This window comes from Natator depressus, chromosome 3 (assembly GCF_965152275.1).
Source record: "Natator depressus isolate rNatDep1 chromosome 3, rNatDep2.hap1, whole genome shotgun sequence".
NCBI classification, from domain to species: domain Eukaryota; kingdom Metazoa; phylum Chordata; order Testudines; family Cheloniidae; genus Natator; species Natator depressus.
Genome location: NC_134236.1, coordinates 127674189 through 127701002, shown reverse-complemented (window position 1 = coordinate 127701002; position 26814 = coordinate 127674189). Strand labels below are relative to the sequence as shown.

Genomic DNA, 26814 nt, shown 5'->3' with positions numbered 1-26814 from the left:
GGAACTTCCCTCTTGATCCAGGTTTATTTTTCCAATTGCATCTCCTTTTTTTCTGATACTTACCCCACTTACACACATTGACATGAATGTGGCATCTCACGGAATGCCATATCCATGCAAGTTACCATAACTTTGCCAACTTTACATCCATTTTCTAATAACTCACGCTCAATGACTACTCTACACCACCACATTACTCACTGACGAGCTTTGCCATTTGTTCATGTGTTGAAAGAGCTTAAGAAAAGGCATGATACAAGGACTGGGAAGAAAGGACTTCCTGCTCCCAAGATGGTTCTTGCAATAATTTGCAGGCTGCCCCACTGACACCCTCCTTTCTTAATTCAGATCTGTAGGGGAACCATGTTATTTTCACAAATAGACAAAAGATAACAGGCAGTCAAGAGACCATAAGTCTGCATCATGCCTGATAACTGAGGCTAGGACTTTAGCCAGGAACATCCAAATGCCTGTCCTCACATTGTAATGAAGTAGTTATGCCATCAGCAATGCAGTTCTGAAGAAAAATGGCCCCTTCAGAATTGAAAAGGACCCACAAGAATGATTGAAAACCTCACAACACTCAGAACTGGACTGAACACCCATCTCTGTGCCCAAGCTTTCCTGTAACAGTACCTCTACTTGCCCCAACCACCACCCGCATTCAATACTAATTTAAAAACAAGCAGAGAAACAGAAAACTAAGCCTGCCTCTTGTCAACAGGGAAGGAGGAGAGAGATATCATTCATGTTCTCACATCTGGGAGATGTTCCGATACTATGAGGATAGGCATCTGTATAGGAACCTAGACAGTTCCTGAGATTGTTTGTATACAGAAAACACATAAATAAAATCAGGGAGCAGGTCCAACAACCATAGAAATCAGCTGCAGAATTCCCATTGATTTCAATGGTGCACAGTCAAGTTCCAGGAGAATAAATTAGCTTTTGATTAGTTTGGCCAGGAGTTTTGCTTCAGAGAATATTTAAATAAACAAAGAGGGTTAGCTGTTGTCCTGTCCACAATCTCTGCGATTTTAGGCCTCTGCCATCAAAAGAGATAAGGAGGGACGCTACTTGCCAATAAAAAGGTGAGGTTGTTGTGAAGGAAGTTACTTTAGGATCTATTTACTACTCAAAAAGGGTCAGAGGTGTCTCTCCCAAGTTCTCTCTGTTTGCCTTTAATTTGTGATTTCTGAAAAATAATAAATATTTTTTAACTCGACTGTTGAGTTGCATTCATTTCCTAAAATGTTAAAATTCAAAAATAACTTCTCATAAAGAAAGCCAGTCACAGTGAGCCAGTCACAGTGTGTTTGCATTGAATGCAGAGGGAAGTATTCTAATGATCACCTGAAAGTCAAGGAGTCTGAGACATTATTTTCCTGATTTTTTTTTTAAAGGATTCATTGACTGAATTTTCATCTGATTGGGTCACAAGGTCATGATCACTCAAAACTCCAAAAGTTAGAGGGAAGGCGCTGGATAACTCACAAGGCTGCTAATTGGTCACTGAGGATATGTCTACACTGCAATGTAAACCCAGAGTTAGTGGGACTCAAGTGACCCATGTTAGGGAACCCTGGGCTTGAGCGCCGACACTGTATTTTAACCCTCCCTTAAGAATTTTCTGACCCATGCTCAAATCTAAGGCTCTGGTATCCACACTGCAGTGTGCAAGACCCAAGTCAAAGTAACCATATCCCAGAGTCCCTTGAGGGCTGCCCTCCCCCGCCACCTGAAATGTTGCCACTCTATCGCTACGATCCTGGTGCACTGTGGGAAAACTTTACTGCCTGCCCTGCACATTACCTGGAAGCAGCTCGCTTTGCAAAAGGCTTGATCAGTTCTCTCTCCATTGCAAACTGAGAAAGCTCTCTGATAGTGTGCTTGCAGATCGATGATCAGAAAATAATAGGTTAACACTGACCTGAGCTGCTGCTGCCTACTAGGGCGGTGGTTTGGGAGAGGGGCTTCCATTTTCAGTACAGTGGATTGCAGATTGTTGGGATAAAGAGGCTTCAGGAAGTTGTCCCATGGAACTGAGGGATACTTCCAGATGAGTCCTGGGACTTGAGTCAACTGGGGCTGTGGCTAGACTGCAAAGAAATAGGGGTCAGACCCTGGGTCTCAGCTTGACTTGAGCTTGGATCCTCCAGCCCTGCAGGGTCTTGGAACCCTGGGTCCAAGCCCTGGGATAATGCAATTGCAGTGTAGACATAAAAGGGAATAGCCTTGAACACAGGCTCAAGCACAAGTTTACATACCCTCATGGTATGTCTACACTGCAGTGTAAGCCCAGGGATCAAACTCAGACTCAAGCCTAACCCCCCTTCTGTTACACATAAATTGCTCTAACCTAGAGCTTGGATCCAGGGTTCTGGGACCCCATGGAGTGCAAGGTCTGAGCCTGAGTCAGGCTGGGATCCAGGGTTCAAGCCCTATTGCTTTGCAGTGTAGATGCAGCCCCATTGGACTCATGCTCTGGGAGTTCACCAAAAGTATTCCACAGTCCCATAGGCTGACTTCCGTTGTCCTCTTGATAGTCGAGTTAGATGGAGAGTCAAGTTTTCCCACACTACATCACGAACAAAGGACGAGGGTGGCCACATTCTGGGAGGGCACTAGGAAGTCTGGGATGCGGATGGTTGGACTCAGGCCCACATAATGCAGTGTAAGGCCAGGCTTCAACAGTTCCTAAGCTGGGGCTACAAATGAGTGTAGACACTCAGGCCCTAGGTTAATAAACCCAGGGTCTGCTAACTCAAGTTCTACTCACCCTGAGCTTATATTGCAGGGTAGACATACGCTGCCTGAAGCCTTTCATTTCTAGTTCTGATGGGGTGTGACTGAAGGTCATTATAATCCAAAGGCTCTTTGGTGGCCTTTATCAAATGCATTGGTGATTTGACAATTCCTAGTGGACAATATCCACACAAAATCCACAGTCACAACTGGCACTAACCTGTATTGCTTGTTAGCAGTCTTAATAGAGAAGCCAGTGTGTGAAGGGATTTAGAGATTGAATTATGCCCTCTCACACTCTAGAGGTGCTCCTTCCAGATCAGGGTTGAGGCATATTTGTAGAACAGGGTGAGGATGGATGAGCTACTGATGTCTGTTCTATACCTGTTCTTTGGATAATAGTTGCCTTCAGGCCCTAGGGCAATGAATCTGACAATCTCATCAGCACTAAAAATTCACTCAGCTAAAAAGATGGGGAGGGGGGAAGAATATTTCAAAACCACAACAGTCAAGTCATAATCTAGGAATATGAAAGCCCAATACCTCTGAGTGCTGTTGGAGATTAAATCTCCCAGAGTTAAAGTTAACACAAAAGATCTTTCATTTGCTGCAACTTGTTTCCATGCAATTTCAGTTGGAAGCAAGGAGAATACTGTTTGCCAGCTAAAATGAACATCCTGCTGTGGGATATTTCTCTCTTGCTTTCATAGAGTTGTTGAAACAATAAGTGCCCTGTCGTCTGCAAAGTAAATTACCTTATCATAAAGTACCTGCAATGGCATTTCTTTTTGGCTTTTTATTGAACCCCAAAGAAAGCTATAAATACATGGAACTGGAGGATACCAACTTGCTAACCCAATGTGTAACCTTGATTTTTAATTGTTCAAGTTAATATTAAATAGTTATATCTAAGGAGGCAATAAATCATACTTAGTTGCTCAGGGTCAAGCCTCTAGGTTGGTTACAGACAATTTAATTTAGTAGAGGACCTTGGATGACACTTTGAATGATAAAACCAAACTTTATTTAAAAGAATGATTAGTTATGCAAACAGGCAAGCAATTAACATTTACACAGGTACTACAATTATACTCACATTAAAAGATGGAGTGGTGTAACAGGGTGATCAGTCCACTGATAATCGAATGAAGTTATCCTTAAGCTGTTAATTGGACTCCCCCAATTTAGCAAGGGTACTCCTTTTATACCCTGTTAAAATACTAATTAAAATTAAAACTAGCTATTACCATAGTCACATTTCCGCCACCTGTTTATTGGCTCTTTACAGTACAATATTTAAATTAATATGTGCACCAGTATCCTTCCCATACTGTCAATATTGATAGCATTTTAATAAAACATTCCAAATTCTCAAAAACACTCATTAGAAACCTGCTAAAATCAGTTATAACCAAAACCTCCCCACAACGTAACCCTGGGTCATGTCCTTGCTAACTTCAGTTTTCCCATTGTACTTTCTCCAACTTATCTCTAACTTTTGCTCACACTAACAAACTCAATTTCCCAGGCTCCTCTATACTGAGCCTAACTTCAGCAAAAGCCTAATTTCTACATATTTCTTAACCTAACACATTGTATGGGTTACACCTGTCTTGCTAGTGTAACCAGTGTAGACATTGGTGGCTCTTTAAGAGATTTGATGGTGGTAAAGATGATGATGCTTAGAGAGACAGTGGAAAATGTGACACAAGTAATTCTCACTTAAAATCATGGGTGTTGGCAGGCAGCTTCCATACGCACCATGAGTCTGCTTTAAATTTCCTATGGAGTTTGTTTCTTAAGTGATTTGTTGTATGTTTTTTATTCTTCATCCAGCCTTTTATTAACATGCTGCCACACACTTGTTGTAGTTTCCTGTAACAATTGTGTTACTAATGCCACTCTTTGTCATTAGATATTTTCCATATACAAAGAACAACAGATACTTTCATTCGAATTACCTTTGGTATCATTCTTTATGTTAACATAAAATCTTCAGAAGAGAACACACAGTGTGTGTGTGTCTGAGACAGTCTTCCCTGAAATGAACACAAAATGGTCATCTTTGCCAAGTTCTTGGTGGTTTAAAGGACACAGCACACACAAGCCAAAGATATAATAATTACATATACCGAAGGAGACTATGGGGGTGAAGAGGTTAGCAATGTATCTGCCAGTGTGAGTATAAATTTCATATCATTAGCTATGCTCTTGGTTGAAAGAAACTTATCATGGTGGGTGGACTATTTTGCAGAGTAACAGACATTTTTTACTCTACGTCCATGTACATACTCATTAAGGTGGAATATTTCTTAAACACAGAATTTAAAAAACATGCATAAGTTGTTCTGACGTTTTAAAAATTAATTATCCTTTACCTTATCATTCTCATATGTCAAGATTGATAGGATTTAATTGTGTATACTTTTAGACCAACTCTTGTTGCGTCAAAAAAACCCTATGTTTTTTGCCTATGCAAAGGGGTAGAACTTATCACTAAAATAAATGCATGTCTGAGACATATTTAGTGTGTTGCCTACTACAGGAAGAGCAGACTGCTCCTCCATTTGTGTAATATAGCATTAATGAATAATCAAGGCAAAGGCAGATCGATAGCTGTCATGAATATAGGGGGAAGGGTAGCAACCTTTATGTAGGTTTCAGAGTAACAGCCGTGTCAGTCTGTATTTGCAAAAAGAAAAGGAGGACTTGTGGCACCTTAGAGACTAACCAATTTATTTGAGCATAAGCTTTCGTGAGCTACAGCTCACTTCATCAGATGCATACTGTGGAAAGTATAGAAGATCTTTTTATACACACAAAGCATGAAAAAATGGGTGTTTACCTTTATGTATGCAGTAGCATGTAATCCCTCCTTGGCAGCTGTACTGGATTACCTTACCTGTAAAGGGTTAAACAGTTCAAATAATCTAGTTGGCACCTGACCAGAAGGACCAATGAGGAAAGAAGATACTTTCAAATCTGGGGGGGGGGAAGGATTTGTTTTTTTGTTCTGTGTGTTGTTCCCTCTCTGGGTGAAGGGAGAAGCCAAGCAGGTACAACATCTCCTGAAAATATACCTGGAATAATCCATCTAAAACCACAGAAACTGTGAGTAGGGCAAGGAAATGCATTAGGTTATCTTTTCTTTTGGCTTGTGAATTTTCCTATGCTACAGAGGTAGTTTCATTCCTGTTTTTGTAACTGTGAAGCTGTCCCTGGAGGGGAATCCTCTGTGTTTTAAATCTTTTTATTACTCTGTAAAGTTACCTTCCATCCTGATTTTGCAGGTGTGATTTTTTTACTTTTTTCCTTTAAATAAAGTTCTTCTTTTAAGAACCTGACTGTTTTCAGTGTCCTGAAAACAAAGGGTCTGGTCTGTGCTCACATTGCTAAGGCAACTGGTTGGTAGTTTATTCTCAAGCCTCCCCAGGAAAGGGGGTGAAGGGGCTTAGGGGGATATATTGGGGGGGATAGGGATTCCAAGTGACCCTTCTCTGAATTTTTGGGAAAATCACTAGGTGGTGGCAGCAATACCGTTCAAGGACAAGGAAAGGAATTTGTGCCTTAGGGAAGTTTTAACCTAAGCTGGTAGAATATAAACTTGGGAGGGAGGGTCTTTCATGCGGGTCCCCACATCTGTTCCCCAGAGTTCAGAGTGGGGGAGGAACCCTGACAATAGTACTGTCCAATTATACACTTGAAGAGTATAGTGCTTCAGGAATAGGAATGCAGCACCTCAGATGACAATCCCTCATGAAAAACCCTAACCCAAAACAGAACTCCAGAAGATCACAAGAAATAATTCATTCCATGACGATGCTCCTAAGGGAGAGTACCGTTTGTTCTGAATGGAAAAGGAAAATTACACAGGTTCTGCCAACAAATTGTCCAACTGAAATGGTATTGGGGACCTAGGCATCTCTGGTCTCTCCATAAAATAACTTTGCCACCTCAGCAGAGATCACTTCAGGGCAGCTTTCTAGAGGATAAACAAGACTGCATTATGTTTGGTTACTGTTAACAGGGATGTGTAGTAAGCAATTCATGCTGGTAAGGACTAGTGATCCTTCGGGCCTTAAAATCTATGATAACTGTGCAGCCTTTGGGCCAAACTCTAATCTGTGTTATACTCATGTAACCATGGGGTTGCCTGGTGTGATGGAGTGTATAAACCCTGCACTGGATAACCCTGGGTTAACAGGATCCTGAGCCCAATTCAGCCACGGGGTTGCACTTGGTCTGGTGTCAGGCCTAACTGGTGATCAAATACAGCTGAGAAGGACCTGGGTCTTTGTGACGTTATTGACATAAACTGTGACCGTATAGATCATTGTTGCAACCGCTGTTATATATTTGCAGCAAATATTGTACAAAGGCTGTCCTGTGAGGTGTCTATAAAAAGGTTATGATTTGCTGGTTATGATTATGCTATCTGTATGTGTGTATCATTTTTGTAGTTGAAGATATGAATATTGGCTATGTACTTGTATCTCAATGTGTTTTGATTCTAAGTAGCCTCAGTGAAGCATTTGGTCAGCTTCTTGAGAAAGGACTATTCTCAGTAAGTGCCCAATCAAGAAACACTTACCTGACAATGAACTTTGGGAGATGCCAATCCACATCTGAGCTTTCCTGGGAACGTTGTAAACATGTAAACAATGGCGTCGGCGTGCAAACTGAGTCATGCATGGACATGTGATTTGCCCATGTGACTCCAAACTCCATCTTGCTGCTGTGATTTTCCACAGTAAGAACAAAGGGGTGTCCTTTCACAGGGCAGAACATATAAAAGGCCCTGAAAACCCCTCCATTTTGTCTTCAATCCTGCTTCTTACTTCTGGAGGAAACTTGCTACAAACTGAAGCTCTGAACAAAGGACTGAATGACCCATCCCAGCTGTGGATGTACTCCAGAGACTTGATTTAAACCTACAGTTTATTCTGTCACTGCTACAAGCCTGAACCAAGAACTTTGCCATTACTGTATGTAATTGATTCCATTTTACCAATTTCAGCTCCCATCTATATTTCTTTCTTTTTATGAATAAACCTTTAGATTTTAGCTTCTAAAGGATTGGCAACAGCATGATTTGTGGGTAAGATCTGACTTGTATATTGACCTGGGTCTGGGGCTTGGTCCTTTGGGGTAGGGAGAACCATTTTTCTTTTATTGCGGTATTGGTTCATAACCATTCATCCCCATAATGAGTGGCACTGGTGGTGATACTGGGAAACTGGAGTGTCTAAGGGAATTGCTTGTGTGACTTATGGTTAGCCAGTGGGGTGAGACCAAAGTCGTTTCTGTTTGGCTGGTTCTGTGTGCCTTAATGGTAAAGAAAACCCAGCCTTGGGCTGTAATTGCCCTGCTCTAAGCAATTTGTCCTAAATTGATACTCTCAGTTATGTCCCACCAGAGCCAGCATCATTACAGTCTTCATAAAGGAAGGCACACAAGGCAGTGGGGAAAAGGCCAGAGACAAGACCAAGTTGAGAGAGAGAGAGAGAGAGAGAGAGAGATGGGAGTTTCTTCCATTGGGCTAAAGGCAGAGAGAAGCCTGGAGCAGAGGGTCTTGAGCCTCAAGGAAGCCTGGGCAGCCGTGGGCAGTGAAGCCTAGGGCTAGAGGTGGACTGTCTTGAGCCAGGAGGAAGTCAGAAGCAGTGAAACCCAAGAGGCAGTGACAGTAAAACTTAAGGGATGTTTGGACTGAAGTTTGAGAGACTGCAGGGAGAAAGGGAAGAACTCTGCCATCACTCTTGGTAGTAGAACAACTCAGTGGGGAACAACTCGTCTTCTGAGTGAGGAGGAAGCCCAGGGGAGAAGATCCGTGGAAGTCACAGAACTGGAGCAAGCTGCTGTGTCTGACCCTGTCAAGGCTAATTCCCCACTGTGGCATTTCAAGTGCAGAAAGTGTGGACCGGCAAGGATTCTAAATTCTAAAATTTAATACTGGCCACTCCAGGCTTGTATTAAACTTCCAAGGTTACAGCTTCTCTCTGAACTTGGATGGGTAGATGCTGCCACCACCCAAATGCAAAACCCCTTGGAATCCATGAAGGCACACTTGGGAATTCCTTACTGTGGGGTACCCTTAAGCCCTTTTGCCCTCCCTCCAGGGAAGAGCTGAGAAAGAAAACAAAGGAAATTAGCTGTTGCTCCCAGCTAATTAAACAACATATGCCCAAACCTCTTAGGACACCAAAAATCCAATCCTGTTCTTAAAAAAGGTAAATTTTATTAAAAACAAAAAGAAAGAAAATACATCTGGAACTTAGGCTTTTGCTAGATTTAAAAAACCCACTTACAAAAATTAAACATCAAGAATTACCTTCTTGAGGCCCAGCTTAAAGGTTACAGGCAAAACAAAAAGCATTTGGGGTTAGCACAGAGGAGTCCACAAGCCAATAAGAAATAAACAGAAATAAACCTAATCGTGCCTTTCTAGACATTTTCTGATTTATGAGAACCACAACACCCAGACAAAGGGAAGTTTTTTCCCCAATTTTAAGAAGTCAGGTGCCCACTCCCTTTCTTTTACCTATGCAGGGACTTTTTTAACCCTTTACAGGTAAAGCCAGAAGAGAACAGCCACCAAGATAGACTTTATAGCTAACTGGCTGGCTGGGTGTCCATAAAAAGGAGCTACCCCGCCTCTCATTTATCATACACCCTGACACAAGGGCAGGAACTGGACCTCTGGGGAGAAGCCCTGGGAGGTGCTGTTCATTACAAAGAGCCCAGGAAGGGGATGGGGGGAAAGGCTAGTGGTAGGAAGGAGTCCAGAGAGGCAGCTGCAAGGTGTCTGATGGAGTAGGCCTTGGCTGCCCATCATGGGGCCCCTGGCCTGGAGCCCGGCTGGTGTAGAGGGTGGGCCTGGCTTTCCCAACCAGCCAGCAGGAAGATGGCATGAAGCCCCTGCCCTCAAGGCATAAGGATGATTTGAAAGGATTTGGAAGGACCTGGGGGCTGAGAGTTGGGTCTGAGGACCAGATGTAAGGATGCTGGATTTTCTGCTGGACTTTCTGTTACCCCAGAAGGGGAAGAACTAAAGCATGACCTGGCGAGTCACAAGAAGAGGCCAACCACCATTAGATCAGAGTGACTGTCAGCAGGGGCTGCTAGAGAAGAAAGAGCTGGTGTGGAAAGCCCAGCTGTTAGGGGTTGCATCAGCAGTGAATTCCTTCTTCTACATATGGGTGCAACTAAGAATAGAATTTGGCCATTTAAATGCACCAGATCATTGCATCTCAGGGCTAAATTGGTTCTGACTTATGACCATAGGGAGAGCAGAATTTGACCCCCTAGTAAAGTATATTACATCTAAAATTCCTTGTATCTGAGCATATGTTAGAAAGATTGAGACGGTTTCCCACTTTCTCTACGACAGCAATTTTTTCACCATACCCAGCTGTTAAATCCTGGAAACCCCACTGAGATCTGCTAATACAAAAAGATTTTGAACATGAAGTCACCCCTTTTCCATTGATGGAAGTTAGTCTCTGGGGTATATGTCAGCACATAGATGAACTGGCAATGCCATGGTAGGATTAAAAACTGCACCATTCAGCTGAAACAATAAAGAAGGAAGGATTATTTTCCATCTTGATAGGCTATATTTTTTGCCATGTGCATGCGCCAATAAAAAAAATACCCCACAATTTCTGGGGATGGGGTGGAAGTTTAGGGTAAAATAAACCAACCAAGGAAGCACAATGAGTAATCCTGCAGGTTTCATTATGAGATATTAATTCTGTGATAGGAGCTATATTGTTATCCACATACCAAGATGTTTTATCTAAATCACCATCAATGTGGTTCAGGAGTTTATCTGACCCCAGAGGATGCTGCTACAAAGGGGAACACAGGTTAGCCCCTTTGGTGACAGTTTAGTCTCACTTATCATTTGAGCAATACTCATTTGTCTGGTTGACTAGATCAGGATCAGCTGTTCTGAAATAGAAATGATTTTCAGTCTAAGGCTGTTCCAGTGCTTTTTCTCCAGTGTAAAATTATTGCATCTTGGCGCCTAGTGATTTTAAATGCAATCATTATTCACTTTATTATTCATAGAAGCACTGATTTACATTGCTCCAGTTTAAGGTAACCAGATGTCCCAATTTTATAGGGACAGTCCTGATATTTGGGGCTTTGTCTTGATATAGGTGCCTATTATTTCCCACTCCCAGTCCCAATTTTTCACACTTGCTATCTGGTCACCGTACTCCAGTTGCTAGTAATTGGAATCTAAATTTTGAATGCTATGGGTCATGTATGATGGTACTCAGAGAGCTGGCTGACTGCATGGTATTGGTTCGCCTCTTTGTTTCTAGTTACTGCATTGCACTGAAGACAACTGAAATATATAAAGTATTTTCTGTTTGTCTGAATTAGCCCTTGGAGAAATGCCTGGTTTACAGTTTATGTTAGGAGGTGAGTATGTACCATCAGTAAAGCCCATTCTGACTGAATCTCTCTCTAGAATGAGCATCACTTCCTTATGAGTACTTATGATTATATCTGAGCAAGTTCACCAAAATTAATTATAAGCCTCGTAAAAGGTCTTTGCACACACAGACATAACCTCTTCAGGTTGCAGTTGAACACTGCATTGCTGTAAATAAGCTAGATGTGCTTGTCCTGTGGTGCAGTCCCTTCTCGGTTACGGTTTAAAATAAGGCATTTTTGTTTATATGGAAAGAAAAATGAACAGATTCCCCAGTTCTTCACTAGTGCTCTGTGAAAACACACAAACTCCCGCTGCATGTGGTTTGTCACAGGGAAAGAAAAATGTTTTGGGGGTTTTTTTAAGTCCCTTGTTAAAATATTGGCAGTACATCGCTGGTGGAGGGCAAGGGTTTCTCAAGCTGGCGCAGGCATTTCCTTTTCTAGATTTGGAAACTTAAGACGACAGCTCAAGATCTAACCTCGCTTTCATAAAGGGTGCATTTTGCTACCATTTAAATACAATGAGCACTGTGGAAATAATCCTTGATACATGTTATCACCTGCTATAAAAAAAACCAAAAACACTCCAGCTTTTCAGAGGCCTTCTTAAAAGCTTTTATAGTCTTCCTAAGCACCATCTGTGGGAGTGTTGGCAGTTGCTGTAAACTTTTGCAGCTGACATGCCAAGACAGTCTGGAAAGCAGGGAACGAGAGACCACAAAAAGGAAAACCAGACCTCCAACTCATCTAAAATTGCAGGGACTGTTAGAAAAACCTGGTGCATGTCCAGATACAATGAAGAAAAATCTACTACAAAAGAACTCTGCCCCATTTTAACAATATAGATTCCTCCGCATCAAATTCCTTAAGAAAGATGAAAGATCCCGAAGAGCTGAAAATATGAGCAAATACAATAACTTTATTCACAAAGGAATCTAGGGGAGATCCAGGAAATACAAAGCTGGCGAAGCTAAACTCCAGGACTCAGGAAAATACGGGAAAGATTAATCACAGAAGAGTAGGGCAAAACTTAGACAGCTTTAAAAAACAAAATCATAGTTCACACTGAGTCATAAAGGGAAATTACAATTTTAAAAAATCACAGGCCTAAAAAGAAGGTTAAGTCAAAGGAATTTAAGTTGACATCCAGCCGCTGCAGTAATTAAGTTGGGCGGGTGTGTCCACGTCACACTCATTATGTCAGTGAAGCACAACAGTGCACTTGGGGTAACTAACACAAAAAGCAATGGTAGCTCAGTGGTAGAATTCTCATACACCACCCGGAAGGCCCGTGTTTGATTCACGGCCAATGCAGCGCCTCTCTTGATGGGGCCCCCGGCTCTTCTGGTGTGCCTGGCTCTCCAGCAGTTACCCGCCCTACGCCTCTGAGTGCCAAGGTGCACTTTATTTGCTGAGCTTCTCCAAGGGGCCTCTTGGCAGGGGTGCTTCTGTTCCTTCCCTTTCCTTTCATTTTGAGGACCTTCCGCGGGGCCAAGAGCAGCTTGCTGAGAAGCCTGCAGTTTCGGGGGCAGTATTCAGCCCCTTCCCGCTCTTCAGCTGGGGCCGCAGCACATGCTGACGCGTGGACTGGGAGACCTTCAGCCACCAGGTCAACCCGTGTGCGGCTCAGGAGCCTGCTTCACCCCGAGGGAAGGGCCCGACTGGTCACTTCTCAAGGCCCCTGGATGTGGTTCACATCCCAGCGGCTTCCTTGGATGGTGGGCGCGCTAAGTCCTGGCTCACGCAACACGGAGGAAAGTCAGTCTGCCCTTCCACCCCCACTCTCCCAGCCGCCACACGCTGTTCCGGCCTCCAGCTGGCCTCGTGGCGCAAGGGTAGCACATCTGACTCCAGATCAGAAGGTTGTGTGTTCAAATCACATCGGGGTCAAGCAGGTGACTGTTGCGCCTTCGTCCTGGTGCACCTTGCTTGGGGAGAGCGTCCCTCCTGACAGAGCCGTGGCCTTTGCCTTTAGCAACCCTGCGCAGGGCCCAATGAGCTTGCTATTCCTTCGAAAGAGGTCAAAGGGAGGCGCAAAAGGAGGGCCACCACACCGGACGGGACGGGCAGCAGGGGCACGTGCCACAAGCCAGGCAGGAGTCGAACCTGCAGTCTTCTGATCCGTAGTCAGACGCGTTATCCGTTGCGCCACTGGCCCCCGGGGCACGGCCTTTTGCCTGCCGTGGCCGCCCTGCCTACGAGAAGCAGAATGGTAGCGTGAGGGGAGACCTTCTCTCTCTCAGCCCCGCTTTCCTCTCCCACCAGCGCAGGAGAGAACGCAAGAGGAAAGGCAGCGGCGGGCACAGACCAGCAACGGCGAGGACGCAACTCGGCTTCTGAGCTCCCCCGAGCGCCCGCCCGCCCGCGCCCCTTGTGGAAGCCTGTTTTCCCTCCGCTTCATTGGGAGCGGGAGCAGGAGCAAAAGCAAAAGCAAAAGCTGAAGCCGGGCTGTTTCTGCCTGGTTTTGAACCAGGGACCTTTCGCGTGTAGGGCGAATGTGATAACCGCTACACTACAGAAACCAAGGGCCAGCCGCTGCTGGGTAGAGGTCCCGGAGCGGCCCCCTTTGGCTGGCCCGCAAGCCGCCTCAGGCCCCGGCCAGAGGCAGAAGGAGCCTGGCCGGCATTGGCCGAAGCCCTTGGCCGAAAGCACCGCCTCTGCTGGCAAGCGCAAAGGAGCAGGGCATTGGTGGTTCAGTGGCAGAATTCTCGCCTGCCACGCGGGAGGCCCGTGTTTGATTCACGGCCAATGCAGCCACTTTCTTGCCGGGGCCCCGTCTCTTTTGCTGTGCCTGGCTCTCCAGCAGTTCCCCGCCCTACGTCTCTGAGCGCCAAGGTGCACTTTATTTGCTGAGCTTCTCCAAGGGGGCTCTTGGCAGGGGTGCTTCTGTTCTTTGCCCTTTCCTTTCATTTTGAGGAGCCCTGCCGCAGGGCCAAGAGCAGCTTGCTGAGAAGCCTGCAGTTTCGGGGGCAGTATTCAGCCCCTTCCCGCTCTTCAGCTGGGGCCGCAGGACATGCACACGTGTGGGCTGGGAGACCTTCAGCCACCAGGTCAACCCGCGTGCGGCTCAGGAGCCTGCTTCACCCCGAGGGAGGGGCCCGACGGGTCACTTCTCAAGGCCCCTGGATGTGGTTCACATCCCAGCGGCTTGCTTGGATGGTGGGCGCGCTAAGTCCTGGCTCACGCAACACGGAGGAAAGTCAGTCTGCCCGTCCACCCCCACTCTCCCAGCCGCCACACGCTCTTCCGGCCGCCAGCTGGCCTCGTGGCGCAAGGGTAGCGCATCTGACTCCAGATCAGAAGGTTGTGTGTTCAAATCACATCGGGGTCAAGCAGGTGACTGTTGCGCCTTTGTCCTGGTGCACCTTGCTTGGGGAGAGCGTCCCTCCTGACAGAGCCGTGGCCTTTGCCTTTAGCAACCCTGCGCAGGGCCCAATGAGCTTGCTATTCCTTCGAAAGAGGTCAAAGGGAGGCGCAAAAGGAGGGCCACCACACCGGACGGGATGGGCAGCAGGGGCACATGCCACAAGCCAGGCAGGAGTCGAACCTGCAGTCTTCTGATCCGTAGTCAGACGCGTTATCCGTTGCGCCACTGGCCCCCGGGGCACGGCCTTTTGCCTGCCGTGGCCACGCTGCCTACGAGAGGCAGAATTGTAGCGTGAGGGGAGACCTTTTCTCTCTCAGCCCCGCTTTCCTCTCCCACCAGCGCAGGAGAGAACGCAAGAGGAAAGGCAGCGGTGGGCACAGACCAGCAACGGCGAGGACGCAACTCGGGTTCTGAGCTCCCCCGAGCACCCGCCCGTGCCCCTTGTGGAAGCCTGTTTTCCCTCCTGTCAAGGTTCTTCCCCCACTCTGAACTCTAGGGTACAGATGTGGGGACCTGCATGAAAAACCTCCTAAGCTTATCTTTACCAGCTTAGGTCAAAACTTCCCCAAGGTACAAAATATTCCACCCTTTTGTCCTTGGATTGGCCGCTACCACCACCAAACAAATACTGGTTACTGGGGAAGAGCTGTTTGGACACGTCTTTCCCTCCAAAATACTTCCCAAAACCTTGCACCCCACTTCCTGGACAAGGTTTGGTAAAAAGCCTCACCAATTTGCCTAGGTGACTACAGACCCAGACCCTTGGATCTTAAGAACAATGAACAATCCTCCCAACAGTTCCCTTTCCACGGAAATGTTGGATAAAAAGCCTCACCAATTTGCATAGGTGACCACAGACCCAAACCCTTGGATCTGAGAACAATGAAAAAGCATTCAGTTTTCTTACAAAAAGACTTTTAATAGAAATAGAAGTAAATAGAAATAAAAAAAAATCCCCCCTGTAAAGTCAGGATGGTAGATACCTTACAGGGTAATTAGATTCAAAACATAGAGAACCCCTCTTGGCAAAAACCTTAAGTTACAAAAAAGATACACAGACAGAAATAGTTATTCTATTCAGCACAATTCTTTTCTCAGCCATTTAAAGAAATCATAATCTAACACGTACCTAGCTAGATTACTTACTAAAAGTTCTAAGGCTTCATTCCTGGTCTATCCCCGGCAAAGACAGAATATAGACAGACACACATACCCTTTGTTTCTCTCCCTCCTCCCAGCTTTTCAAAGTATCTTGTCTCCTCATTGGTCATTTTGGTCAGGTGCCAGCGAGGTTACCTTTAGCTTCTTAACCCTTTACAGGTGAGAGGAGATTTCCTCTGGCCAGGAGGGATTTTAAAGGGGTTTACCCTTCCCTTTATATTTATGACACGCCCCCCAAATCTCAGCTAGGGTGAAACACTGGCTGGGATTTCTTCCTGGAGCCCTAGGAAAAACAGAGTTAATAAGACACATGCATCTCTAAATAGACTACCAAGTACATAAAGACTAACAATATTTTCTACATCTCAAGGACAATTTTAACCAGTTGATTCTGGGAAACTTTCACGGGAGAGTGCATCAGCCACTTTGTTAGAAGCTCCTGAGATGTGTTGGATGTCGAAATCAAAATCTTGGAGAGCTAAACTCCACCGAAGAAGTTTTTTGTTAGTTTCTTTGACGGTGTGAAGCCACTTCAGTGCAGCATGGTCGGTTTGCAGGTGGAAACGCCGTCCCCAAACATATGGGCGTAGCTTTTCCAGAGCGTAGACAATGGCGTAACATTCTTTTTCAGTGATTTGACCAGTCGCTTTCCCTCTCAGACAGTTTTTTGCTGAGGAACACTACAGGATGGAATTCTTGATCAGGTCCTTTCTGCATTAAAACTGCTCCCACACCACGCTCGGACGCATCTGTGGTTACTAGGAGCGGTTTGTCAAAGTCTGGTGCCCTTAGTACAGGGTCAGACATGAGTGTCGCTTTAAGCTTGTTAAAGGCCTTCTGACACTTTTCGGTCCACTACACAGCATTTGGCTGTTTCTTTTTGGTTAGGTCTGTCAGTGGGGCGGCGATTTGGCTGTAGTGCGGTACAAATCGTCTGTAATAACCGGCCAAGCCTAAGAAGGATTGAACATGTTTCTTTGACTTTGGGACAGGCCACTTTTGGATAGCATCCACTTTGGCCTGTAGGGGGCTGATAGTTCCTTGACCCACCTGGTGTCCAAGGTAAGTCACTCTGTTTAGGCCTATTTGACACTTCTTAGCCTTAACAGTTAGTCCTGCCTCCCTTATGCGCTCAAGGACTTTTTGTAGATGTTCCAGGTGGTCTGCCCAGGAATCCGAAAATATGGCCACATCGTCAAGGTAGGCGACTGCATATTCTCCTAATCCAGCTAGGAGACCATCTACAAGTCTTTGGAAGGTGGCGGGTGCATTTCGCAGCCCGAAACGGAGTACATTAAATTCATACAGCCCGAGATGTGTGGTGAAGGCTGACCTTTCCTTGGCAGATTCATCTAGCAGTACCTGCCAGTACCCCTTGGTTAAGTCCAAGGTAGAGATGAACTGGGCCCGTCCCAGTTTCTCTAATAGTTCATCTGTGCGTGGCATTGGATAGTTATCTGGGCGAGTTACAGCATTTAGCTTACGGTAGTCCACGCAAAAACGTATTTCCCCATCTGGTTTGGGAACTAGAACCACTGGAGATGCCCATGCACTTTCAGAGGGGCGGATTACACCCATCTGTAACATATCCCAGATCTCCCGTTCTATAGCAGTTTTAGCTTGAGGAGACACCCGGTAAGGTTGGACTCTAATTGGGCGAGCATTACCTGTGTCAATGGAGTGGTATGCCCGTTCAGTCAGTCCTGGGGTGGCTGAGAACGTTGGCGCGTAGCTAGTGCACAGCTCCTGGATCTGCTGTCGCTGCATACGCCCAAGGGTCATGGAGAGGTTCACCTCTTCCACACCACCAGCACATTTCCCTTCGTAGTAGACACCTTCAGGCCACTCAGCGTCATCTCCTCCCTGGGCTGTAAACTGACAAACCTTTAATTCTCTGGAATAAAAGGGCTTTAGAGAATTAATATGGTACACCTTAGGCTTTCGGTTGGAGGTGGGGAATGCTATGAGATAATTAACAGCTCCCAGGCGCTCCTGGACAGTGAATGACCCTTCCCACGATGCTTCCATTTTATGGGCCTGGAGCGCCTTTAAGACCATGACCTGGTCCCCTACTTTGAAGGAACGCTCTCTGGCATGTTTATCATACCAGGCTTTTTGCTCTTTTTGAGCATCCTGTAAGTTTTCTTTAGCAAGGGCTAAAGAGGTTCGGAGGGTGTTTTGTAGGTTGGTTACAAAGTCCAGAATGTTAGTTCCTGGAGAAGGTGTAAATCCCTCCCATTGCTGCTTCACCAACTGCAATGGCCCCTTAACCTCACGGCCATATACAAGTTCAAATGGGGAAAACCCTAAACTGGGGTGTGGTACAGCTCTGTAGGCAAAGAGCAACTGCTGCAACACTAGGTCCCAATCATTGGAGTGCTCATTTACGAATTTACGTATCATGGCCTCCAAAGTTCCATTAAACTTCTCCACCATGCCATTTGTTTGATGGTGGTAAGGAGTGGCAACCAAGTGATTTACCCCATGAGCTTCCCAAAGGTTTTTCCTAGTTCCTGCCAGGAAATTAGTCCCTGCATCTGTGAGGATGTCGGAGGGCCAACCTACCCTGGCAAAAATGTCTGCTAGTGCCTGGCACACACTTTTAGCCCTGGTGTTGCTTAGAGCTACTGCTTCCGGCCATCGGGTGGCAAAATCCATGAAAGTCAGTATGTACTGCTTTCCTCTGGGTGTCTTTTTCGGAAAAGGACCCAGAATATCCACAGCTACTCGCTGAAATGGAACTTCAGTGATGGGGAGTGGCTGGAGAGGGGCTTTGACCTGGTCTTGGGACTTTCCCACTCTTTGGCACACCTCACAAGACTGGACATAGGTAGAAACATCCTTGCCCATTCCCTCCCAGTGGAATGACCCCCCCAAACGGTCTTTGGTCCTGTTCACCCCAGCATGGCCACTAGGGTGATCATGGGCTAAGCTCAAGAGCTTGGCCCGGTATTTAGTTGGAACTACCAACTGTCTCTGAGGATGCCAGTCTTCCTGGTGTCCACCAGAAAGAGTTTCCTTGTATAAAAGTCCTCTTTCTACAACAAACCTGGATCGATTAGAAGAGCTGAGAGGAGGTGGGTTGCTCCATGCCGCCGTCCAAGCTCTCTGGAGGCTTTCATCTGCTTCCTGTTCGGTCTGGCACTGTTCTCTTGATGCTGGAGACATCAGTTCCTCATTGGATTGTGGACCTAGGCTTGGTCCCTCTGGAAGCGATATAGGGGATGGAGCTGTTTCTGTTGACTGTGAACCGCTCTCCGCTGGTGCACTATGTTGGGATTCAGGCTCCAGCTGAGCCTCTTGTGTCGGGTTATCGGCTGCTGCCAGTTCAGGGTCGGTGGGGCCCTCTGGTGTTGAGGTTGCAAGTACTGGATTCAGTGCTGACAATGGGTCTGGTGTTGGTTGTTCGGTTGGTTCCGGTTCTGGGACTGGTTCCGTCTGGATCTCTGGGACTGGATCCACTACTACTGTTGCAGACATTGGCCTGGGGTCCGGGTCCATCACCTCTGACCGGGTCCTGATAGAAGTTTTCGGAACAGAGCTAGGCCTCACGGCTTGTTTAGCCTGGCTGCGGGTGACCGTTCCCACCCTCTTGGCCTGCTTCACATGATTGGCCAAGTCTTCCCCCAACAGCATGGGGATGGGATAATCATCATAGACTGCAAAAGTCCACATTCCTGACCAGCCCTTGTACTGGACAGGCAACTTGGCTGTAGGCAAATCGAAAGAGTTGGACTTGAAGGGTTGAATTGTCACTTGGATCTCTGGGTTGATTAAATTGGGGTCCACTAAGGAAGCATGGATAGCTGACACTTGTGCTCCGGTGTCCCTCCACGCGGTGACCTTCTTCCCGCCCACACTCACAGTTTCCCTCCGCTCCAAGGGTATCTGGGAGGTATCTGGGCCTGTGGACCTCTGGTGTGATTCCGGTGCAATGAACTGTAATCTGTTGGGGTTCTTGGGGCAGTTGGCCTTTACATGCCCCAGCTCGTTACATTTAAAACATCGTCCAGCTGACGGGTAACTGGGGCGAGGAGGGTTGCTGGAGAATGGGGTGGTGGGACGATAAGGGGTCTGGAGGGTTCTTTGGGAGGTAGGTGGGGCTTTGGGCGGCCCCCGGTAATAGGGTGTGGTCTGGGGTTGTCCCTTCTGGTCTCCGCTCCAACTGCGACCAGTTTTCTTCTTCTCTGCCACCTCCACCCATCTGGCTCCAATCTCTCCTGCCTCGATTACAGTTTTGGGCTTCCCATCTAGGATGTATCTTTCTATTTCCTCAGGAACACCCTCTAAGAATTGTTCCATTTGCATTAGGAAGGGCAAATTTACTGGAGACTCACCACTTGCTCCTGATATCCAGGCATCCCAATGTTTCACAATGTGGTAGGCATGTTGGGTAAATGACACGTCTGGTTTCCACCTTAGGGCTCTGAACCGCCGACGAGACTGCTCGGGTGTTATCCCCATTCTGACTCTCGCCTTGGATTTAAACAGTTCATACTTGTTCATGTGTTCTTTAGGCATTTCAGCTGCCACCTCAGCTAAGGGTCCACTGAGCTGCGGCCTCAGCTCTACCATGTATTGGTCGGTAGAGATGCTGTACCCAAGGCAGGCCCTTTCGAAGTTTTCTAAGAAGGCCTCAGTATCATCACCTGCCTTGTAGGTGGGGAACTTTCTGGGATGGGAAGTGGTACCTGGAGAAGGATTGCTAGGGTTTTTTGGTATATTCTGCTGAGCCTTTATCTTCTCCACCTCCTCCACATGCTTCCTCTCTTATTCCTTCTCCTCCTTCTTCAGCCGCATGAGTTCTATCTGTCTTTCATGTTCCCTTTGTCTTTCCTCAGCCTGAAATCTGGCTAATTCCAGCTGTAGTCGAGCCGCGGATTTTGTCATTCTAACCTCTCTGTTTTTAACTAACTTTACACCCGAGGTTTAGAAATAAACAAACAAAACTTGGCTGTAAAATTTTGCTGTGCTGGAATAGAATACCTATTCTCTGATAGTGATTGTCAGCCTACAGAAAAAGACAATTCCCTTGTCTCTGCTCTGGGCCCAAATCAAAGCAAAAACTTCCAACTACTTGGAAACCTGTTTACCCAGCCCAAAGAAAAAACAAGTTTCCTTTTTAAACTTGTGCTCCTTGTAAAAAATCAAAATCCAAAAAAAAAAAACCCCTGCCACTTTTGTCTCCAGGCAAATGGGTAGAACACCCCCCCTTCTATTTACTTTTAGGGGAAAAAAAAAAACTCTGGGTTGGAAGACTGTGAATTTCCCTGCAGGAGTTAAGTACCCTGCCTCCAGGCAAAGAAAACCTGCAATTCACAAAGATAATCCCCTTTTGTCTCTGCTTGGCCACAAAGCAGAGAAAAACAAGCTGCTTTCTGGACTTCCTTTCCAAAGGAAAAAAAAAATCTCCTTTTTTAAAATCTGTATTTCTAGTTCAAAAAATCTCAACTGGATCTCAAAACGATTTCAGGTTAATCCCCCCGCTATGCCACCATGTCAAGGTTCCTCCCCCACTCTGAACTCTAGGGTACAGATGTGGGGACCTCCATGAAAAACCTCCTAAGCTTATCTTTACCAGCTTAGGTCAAAACTTCCCCAAGGTACAAAATATTCCACCCTTTTGTCCTTGGATTGGCCGCTACCACCACCAAACAAATACTGGTTACTGGGGAAGAGCTGTTTGGACACGTCTTTCCCCCCAAAATACTTCCCAAAACCTTGCACCCCACTTCCTGGACAAGGTTAGGTAAAAAGCCTCACCAATTTGCCTAGGTGACTACAGACCCAGACCCTTGGATCTTAAAAACAATGAACAATCCTCCCAACACTTGCACCCCCCCTTTCCAGGGAAATGTTGGATAAAAAGCCTCACCAATTTGCATAGGTGACCACAGACCCAAACCCTTGGATCTGAGAACAATGAAAAAGCATTCAGTTTTCTTACAAAAAGACTTTTAATAGAAATAGAAGTAAATAGAAATTAAAAAAATCCCCCCGTAAAGTCAGGATGGTAGATACCTTACAGGGTAATCAGATTCAAAACATAGAGAACCCCTCTAGGCAAAAACCTTAAGTTACAAAAAAGATACACAGACAGAAATAGTTATTCTATTCAGCACAATTCTTTTCTCAGCCATTTAAAGAAATCATAATCTAACACCTACCTAGCTAGATTACTTACTAAAAGTTCTAAGGCTTCATTCCTGGTCTATCCCCGGCAAAGACAGAATATGGACAGACACACATACCCTTTGTTTCTCTCCCTCCTCCCAGCTTTTCAAAGTATCTTGTCTCCTCATTGGTCATTTTGGTCAGGTGCCAGCGAGGTTACCTTTAGCTTCTTAACCCTTTACAGGTGAGAGGAGATTTCCTCTGGCCAGGAGGGATTTTAAAAAGGTTTACCCTTCCCTTTATATTTATGACACCTCCGCTTCATCGGGAGCGGGAGCAGGAGCAAAAGCAAAAGCTGAAGCCGGGCTGTTTCTGCCTGGTTTTGAACCAGGGACCTTTCGCGTGTGAAGCGAACGTGATAACCGCTACACTACAGAAACGGAGGGCCAGAATGCAGCCCTTTCCTTTCATTTTGAGGAGCCCTGCCGCTGGGCCAAGAGCAGCTTGCAGAGGCAGAATGGTAGCGTGTGGGGAGACCTTCTCTCTCTCAGCCCCGCTTTCCTCTCCCACCATCGCAGGAGAGAACGCAAGAGGAAAGGCAGCGGCGGGCACAGACCAGCAACGGCGAGGACGCAACTCGGCTTCTGAGCTCCCCCGAGCGCCCGCCCGCTGTCTCTGCGCGCTAAGTCCTGGCTCACGCAACACGGAGGAAAGTCAGTCTGCCCGTCCACCCCCACTCTCCCAGCCGCCACACGCTCTTCCGGCCGCCAGCTGGCCTCGTGGCGCAAGGGTAGCGCATCTGACTCCAGATCAGAAGGTTGTGTGTTCAAATCACATCGGGGTCAAGCAGGTGACTGTTGCGCCTTTGTCCTGGTGCACCTTGCTTGGGGAGAGCGTCTCTCCTGACAGAGCCGTGGCCTTTGCCTTTAGCAACCCTGCGCAGGGCCCAATGAGCTTGCTATTCCTTCGAAAGAGGTCAAAGGGAGGCGCAAAAGGAGGGCCACCACACCGGACGGGACGGGCAGCAGGGGCACGTGCCACAAGCCAGGCAGGAGTCGAACCTGCAGTCTTCTGATCCGTAGTCAGACGCGTTATCCGTTGCGCCACTGGCCCCCGGACACGGCCTTTTGCCTGCCGTGGCCGCGCTGCCTACGAGAGGCAGAACGGTAGCGTGCGGGGAGACCTTCTCTCTCTCAGCCCCGCTTTCCTCTCCCACCAGCGCAGGAGAGAACGCAAGAGGAAAGGCAGCGGCGGGCACAGACCAGCAACGGCGAGGACGCAACTCGGCTTCTGAGCTCGCCCGAGCGCCCGCCCGCGCCCCTTGTGGAAGCCTGTTTTCCCTCCGCTTCATCGGGAGCGGGAGCAGGAGCAAAAGCAAAAGCAAAAGCTGAAGCCGGGCTGTTTCTGCCTGGTTTTGAACCAGGGACCTTTCGCGTGTAGGGCGAACGTGATAACCGCTACACTACAGAAACCGAGGGCCAGCCGCTGCTGAGTAGAGGTCCCGGAGCGGCCCCCTTTGGCTGACCCGCAGGCCGCCTCAGGCCCCGGCCAGAGGCAGAAGGAGCCTGGCCGGCATTGGCCGAAGCCCTTGGCCGAAAGCACCGCCTCTGCTGGCAAGCCCAAAGGAGCAGGGCATTGGTGGTTCAGTGGTAGAATTCTCGCCTGCCACGCGGGAGGCCCGTGTTTGATTCACGGCCAATGCAGCCACTTTCTTGCCGGGCCCCGTCTCTTTTGGTGTGCCTGGCTCTCCAGCACTTCCCCGCCCTACGCCTCTGAGCGCCAAGGTGCACTTTATTTGCTGAGCTTCTCCAAAGGGCCTCTTGGCAGGGGTTCTTCTGTTCTTTGCCCTTTCCTTTCATTTTGAGGAGCCCTGCCGCGGGGCCAAGAGCAGCTTGCTGAGAAGCCTGCAGTTTCGGGGGTAGTATTCAGCCCCTTCCCGCTCTTCAGCTGGGGCCACAGAACGTGCACACGCGTGGACTGGGAGACCTTCAGCCACCAGGTCAACCCGCGTGCGGCTCAGGAGCCTGCTTCACCCCGAAGGAAGGGTCCAACGGGTCACTTCTCAAGGCCCCTGGATGTGGTGCACATCCCAGCGGCTTGCTTGGATGGTGGGCGTGGTAAGTCCTGGCTCACGCAACATGGAGGAAAGTCAGTCTGCCCGTCCACCCCCACTCTCCCAGCCGCCACACGCTCTTCCGGCCGCCAGCTGGCCTCGTGGCGCAAGGGTAGCGCATCTGACTCCAGATCAGAAGGTTGTGTGTTCAAATCACATCGGGGTCAAGCAGGTGACTGTTGCGCTTTTGTCCTGGTGCACCTTGCTTGGGGAGAGCGTCCCTCCTGACAGAGCCGTGGCCTTTGCCTTTAGCAACCCTGCGCAGGGCCCAATGAGCTTGCTATTCCTTCGAAAGAGGTCAAAGGGAGGCGCAAAAGGAGGGCCACCACACCGGACGGGACGGGCAGCAGGGGCACGTGCCACAAGCCAGGCAGGAGTCGAACCTGCAGTCTTCTGATCCGTAGTCAGACGCGTTATTCATTGCGCCACTGGCCCCCAGGGCACGGCCTTTTGCCTGCCATGGCCGCGCTGCCTACGAGAGGCAGAACGGTAGCGTGAGGGGAGACCTTCTCTCTCTCAGCCCCGCTTTCCTCTCCCACCAGCGCAGGAGAGAACGCAAGAGGAAAGGCAGCGGCGGGCACAGACCAGCAACGGCGAGGACGCAACTCGGCTTCTGAGCTCCCCCGAGCGCCCGCCCGCACCCCCTGTGGAAGCCTGTTTTCCCTCCGCTTCATTGGGAGCGGGAGCAAAAGCAAAAGCAAAAGCTGAAGCCGGGCTGTTTCTGCCTGGTTTTGAACCGGGGACCTTTCGCGTGTGAGGCGAACGTGATAACCGCTACACTACAGAAACCGAGGGCCAGCCGCTGCTGGGTAGAGGTCCCGGAGCGGCCCCCTTTGGCTGGCCCTCAGGCCCCGGCCAGAGGCAGAAGGAGCCTGGCCGGCATTGGCCGAAGCCCTTGGCCGAAAGCACCGCCTCTGCTGGCAAGCCCAAAGGAGCAGGGCATTGGTGGTTCAGTGGTAGAATTCTCGCCTGCCACGCGGGAGGCCCGTGTTCGATTCACGGCCAATGCAGCCACTTTCTTGCCGGGCCCCGTCTCTTTTGGTGTGCCTGGCTCTCCAGCACTTCCCCGCCCTACGCCTCTGAGCGCCAAGGTGCACTTTATTTGCTGAGCTTCTCCAAAGGGCCTCTTGGCAGGGGTTCTTCTGTTCTTTGCCCTTTCCTTTCATTTTGAGGAGCCCTGCCGCGGGGCCAAGAGCAGCTTGCTGAGAAGCCTGCAGTTTCGGGGGTAGTATTCAGCCCCTTCCCGCTCTTCAGCTGGGGCCACAGAACGTGCACACGCGTGGACTGGGAGACCTTCAGCCACCAGGTCAACCCGCGTGCGGCTCAGGAGCCTGCTTCACCCCGAAGGAAGGGTCCAACGGGTCACTTCTCAAGGCCCCTGGATGTGGTGCACATCCCAGCGGCTTGCTTGGATGGTGGGCGTGGTAAGTCCTGGCTCACGCAACATGGAGGAAAGTCAGTCTGCCCGTCCACCCCCACTCTCCCAGCCGCCACACGCTCTTCCGGCCGCCAGCTGGCCTCGTGGCGCAAGGGTAGCGCATCTGACTCCAGATCAGAAGGTTGTGTGTTCAAATCACATCGGGGTCAAGCAGGTGACTGTTGCGCTTTTGTCCTGGTGCACCTTGCTTGGGGAGAGCGTCCCTCCTGACAGAGCCGTGGCCTTTGCCTTTAGCAACCCTGCGCAGGGCCCAATGAGCTTGCTATTCCTTCGAAAGAGGTCAAAGGGAGGCGCAAAAGGAGGGCCACCACACCGGACGGGACGGGCAGCAGGGGCACGTGCCACAAGCCAGGCAGGAGTCGAACCTGCAGTCTTCTGATCCGTAGTCAGACGCGTTATTCATTGCGCCACTGGCCCCCAGGGCACGGCCTTTTGCCTGCCATGGCCGCGCTGCCTACGAGAGGCAGAACGGTAGCGTGAGGGGAGACCTTCTCTCTCTCAGCCCCGCTTTCCTCTCCCACCAGCGCAGGAGAGAACGCAAGAGGAAAGGCAGCGGCGGGCACAGACCAGCAACGGCGAGGACGCAACTCGGCTTCTGAGCTCCCCCGAGCGCCCGCCCGCACCCCCTGTGGAAGCCTGTTTTCCCTCCGCTTCATTGGGAGCGGGAGCAAAAGCAAAAGCAAAAGCTGAAGCCGGGCTGTTTCTGCCTGGTTTTGAACCGGGGACCTTTCGCGTGTGAGGCGAACGTGATAACCGCTACACTACAGAAACCGAGGGCCAGCCGCTGCTGGGTAGAGGTCCCGGAGCGGCCCCCTTTGGCTGGCCCTCAGGCCCCGGCCAGAGGCAGAAGGAGCCTGGCCGGCATTGGCCGAAGCCCTTGGCCGAAAGCACCGCCTCTGCTGGCAAGCCCAAAGGAGCAGGGCATTGGTGGTTCAGTGGTAGAATTCTCGCCTGCCACGCGGGAGGCCCGTGTTCAATTCACGGCCAATGCAGCCACTTTCTTGCCGGGCCCCGTCTCTTTTGGTGTGCCTGGCTCTCCAGCACTTCCCCGCCCTACGCCTCTGAGCGCCAAGGTGCACTTTATTTGCTGAGCTTCTCCAAAGGGCCTCTTGGCAGGGGTTCTTCTGTTCTTTGCCCTTTCCTTTCATTTTGAGGAGCCCTGCCGCGGGGCCAAGAGCAGCTTGCTGAGAAGCCTGCAGTTTCGGGGGCAGTATTCAGCCCCTTCCCGCTCTTCAGCTGGGGCCGCAGGACGTGCACACGCGTGGACTGGGAGACCTTCAGCCACCAGGTCAACCCGCGTGCGGCTCAGGAGCCTGCTTCACCCCGAGGGAAGGGCCCGACTGGTCACTTCTCAAGGCCCCTGGATGTGGTTCACATCCCAGCGGCTTCCTTGGATGGTGGGCGCGCTAAGTCCTGGCTCACGCAACACGG

The 26814-nt window shown here is 48.7% G+C and overlaps 19 non-coding genes across 19 annotated transcripts; 9 read left to right on the top strand and 10 right to left on the bottom strand.

Moving 5' to 3' along the window:
* The first annotated feature begins 13008 nt into the window (after nucleotides 1-13008).
* On the top strand, nucleotides 13009-13080 carry TRNAW-CCA (transfer RNA tryptophan (anticodon CCA)). The gene has a single exon. It is a non-coding gene; the product is annotated as a tRNA-Trp (tRNA).
* A 195-nt stretch (nucleotides 13081-13275) lies between these two features.
* On the bottom strand, nucleotides 13276-13348 carry TRNAR-ACG (transfer RNA arginine (anticodon ACG)). The gene has a single exon. It is a non-coding gene; the product is annotated as a tRNA-Arg (tRNA).
* A 291-nt stretch (nucleotides 13349-13639) lies between these two features.
* TRNAV-UAC (transfer RNA valine (anticodon UAC)) lies at nucleotides 13640-13712 on the bottom strand. Its single transcript has one exon. It is a non-coding gene; the product is annotated as a tRNA-Val (tRNA).
* Nucleotides 13713-13872: 160 nt separating this feature from the next.
* On the top strand, nucleotides 13873-13943 carry TRNAG-GCC (transfer RNA glycine (anticodon GCC)). Its single transcript has one exon. It is a non-coding gene; the product is annotated as a tRNA-Gly (tRNA).
* A 506-nt stretch (nucleotides 13944-14449) lies between these two features.
* On the top strand, nucleotides 14450-14521 carry TRNAW-CCA (transfer RNA tryptophan (anticodon CCA)). The gene has a single exon. It is a non-coding gene; the product is annotated as a tRNA-Trp (tRNA).
* Nucleotides 14522-14716: 195 nt separating this feature from the next.
* TRNAR-ACG (transfer RNA arginine (anticodon ACG)) lies at nucleotides 14717-14789 on the bottom strand. Its single transcript has one exon. It is a non-coding gene; the product is annotated as a tRNA-Arg (tRNA).
* Nucleotides 14790-22199: 7410 nt separating this feature from the next.
* On the bottom strand, nucleotides 22200-22272 carry TRNAV-CAC (transfer RNA valine (anticodon CAC)). The gene has a single exon. It is a non-coding gene; the product is annotated as a tRNA-Val (tRNA).
* A 333-nt stretch (nucleotides 22273-22605) lies between these two features.
* Nucleotides 22606-22677, top strand: TRNAW-CCA (transfer RNA tryptophan (anticodon CCA)). Its single transcript has one exon. It is a non-coding gene; the product is annotated as a tRNA-Trp (tRNA).
* A 195-nt stretch (nucleotides 22678-22872) lies between these two features.
* On the bottom strand, nucleotides 22873-22945 carry TRNAR-ACG (transfer RNA arginine (anticodon ACG)). Its single transcript has one exon. It is a non-coding gene; the product is annotated as a tRNA-Arg (tRNA).
* Nucleotides 22946-23231: 286 nt separating this feature from the next.
* Nucleotides 23232-23304, bottom strand: TRNAV-UAC (transfer RNA valine (anticodon UAC)). Its single transcript has one exon. It is a non-coding gene; the product is annotated as a tRNA-Val (tRNA).
* A 160-nt stretch (nucleotides 23305-23464) lies between these two features.
* On the top strand, nucleotides 23465-23535 carry TRNAG-GCC (transfer RNA glycine (anticodon GCC)). Its single transcript has one exon. It is a non-coding gene; the product is annotated as a tRNA-Gly (tRNA).
* Nucleotides 23536-24040: 505 nt separating this feature from the next.
* TRNAW-CCA (transfer RNA tryptophan (anticodon CCA)) lies at nucleotides 24041-24112 on the top strand. The gene has a single exon. It is a non-coding gene; the product is annotated as a tRNA-Trp (tRNA).
* A 195-nt stretch (nucleotides 24113-24307) lies between these two features.
* On the bottom strand, nucleotides 24308-24380 carry TRNAR-ACG (transfer RNA arginine (anticodon ACG)). Its single transcript has one exon. It is a non-coding gene; the product is annotated as a tRNA-Arg (tRNA).
* Nucleotides 24381-24661: 281 nt separating this feature from the next.
* On the bottom strand, nucleotides 24662-24734 carry TRNAV-CAC (transfer RNA valine (anticodon CAC)). Its single transcript has one exon. It is a non-coding gene; the product is annotated as a tRNA-Val (tRNA).
* A 150-nt stretch (nucleotides 24735-24884) lies between these two features.
* TRNAG-GCC (transfer RNA glycine (anticodon GCC)) lies at nucleotides 24885-24955 on the top strand. The gene has a single exon. It is a non-coding gene; the product is annotated as a tRNA-Gly (tRNA).
* A 505-nt stretch (nucleotides 24956-25460) lies between these two features.
* Nucleotides 25461-25532, top strand: TRNAW-CCA (transfer RNA tryptophan (anticodon CCA)). The gene has a single exon. It is a non-coding gene; the product is annotated as a tRNA-Trp (tRNA).
* A 195-nt stretch (nucleotides 25533-25727) lies between these two features.
* On the bottom strand, nucleotides 25728-25800 carry TRNAR-ACG (transfer RNA arginine (anticodon ACG)). The gene has a single exon. It is a non-coding gene; the product is annotated as a tRNA-Arg (tRNA).
* A 281-nt stretch (nucleotides 25801-26081) lies between these two features.
* Nucleotides 26082-26154, bottom strand: TRNAV-CAC (transfer RNA valine (anticodon CAC)). The gene has a single exon. It is a non-coding gene; the product is annotated as a tRNA-Val (tRNA).
* Nucleotides 26155-26304: 150 nt separating this feature from the next.
* Nucleotides 26305-26375, top strand: TRNAG-GCC (transfer RNA glycine (anticodon GCC)). Its single transcript has one exon. It is a non-coding gene; the product is annotated as a tRNA-Gly (tRNA).
* The last annotated feature ends 439 nt before the right edge of the window (nucleotides 26376-26814 follow it).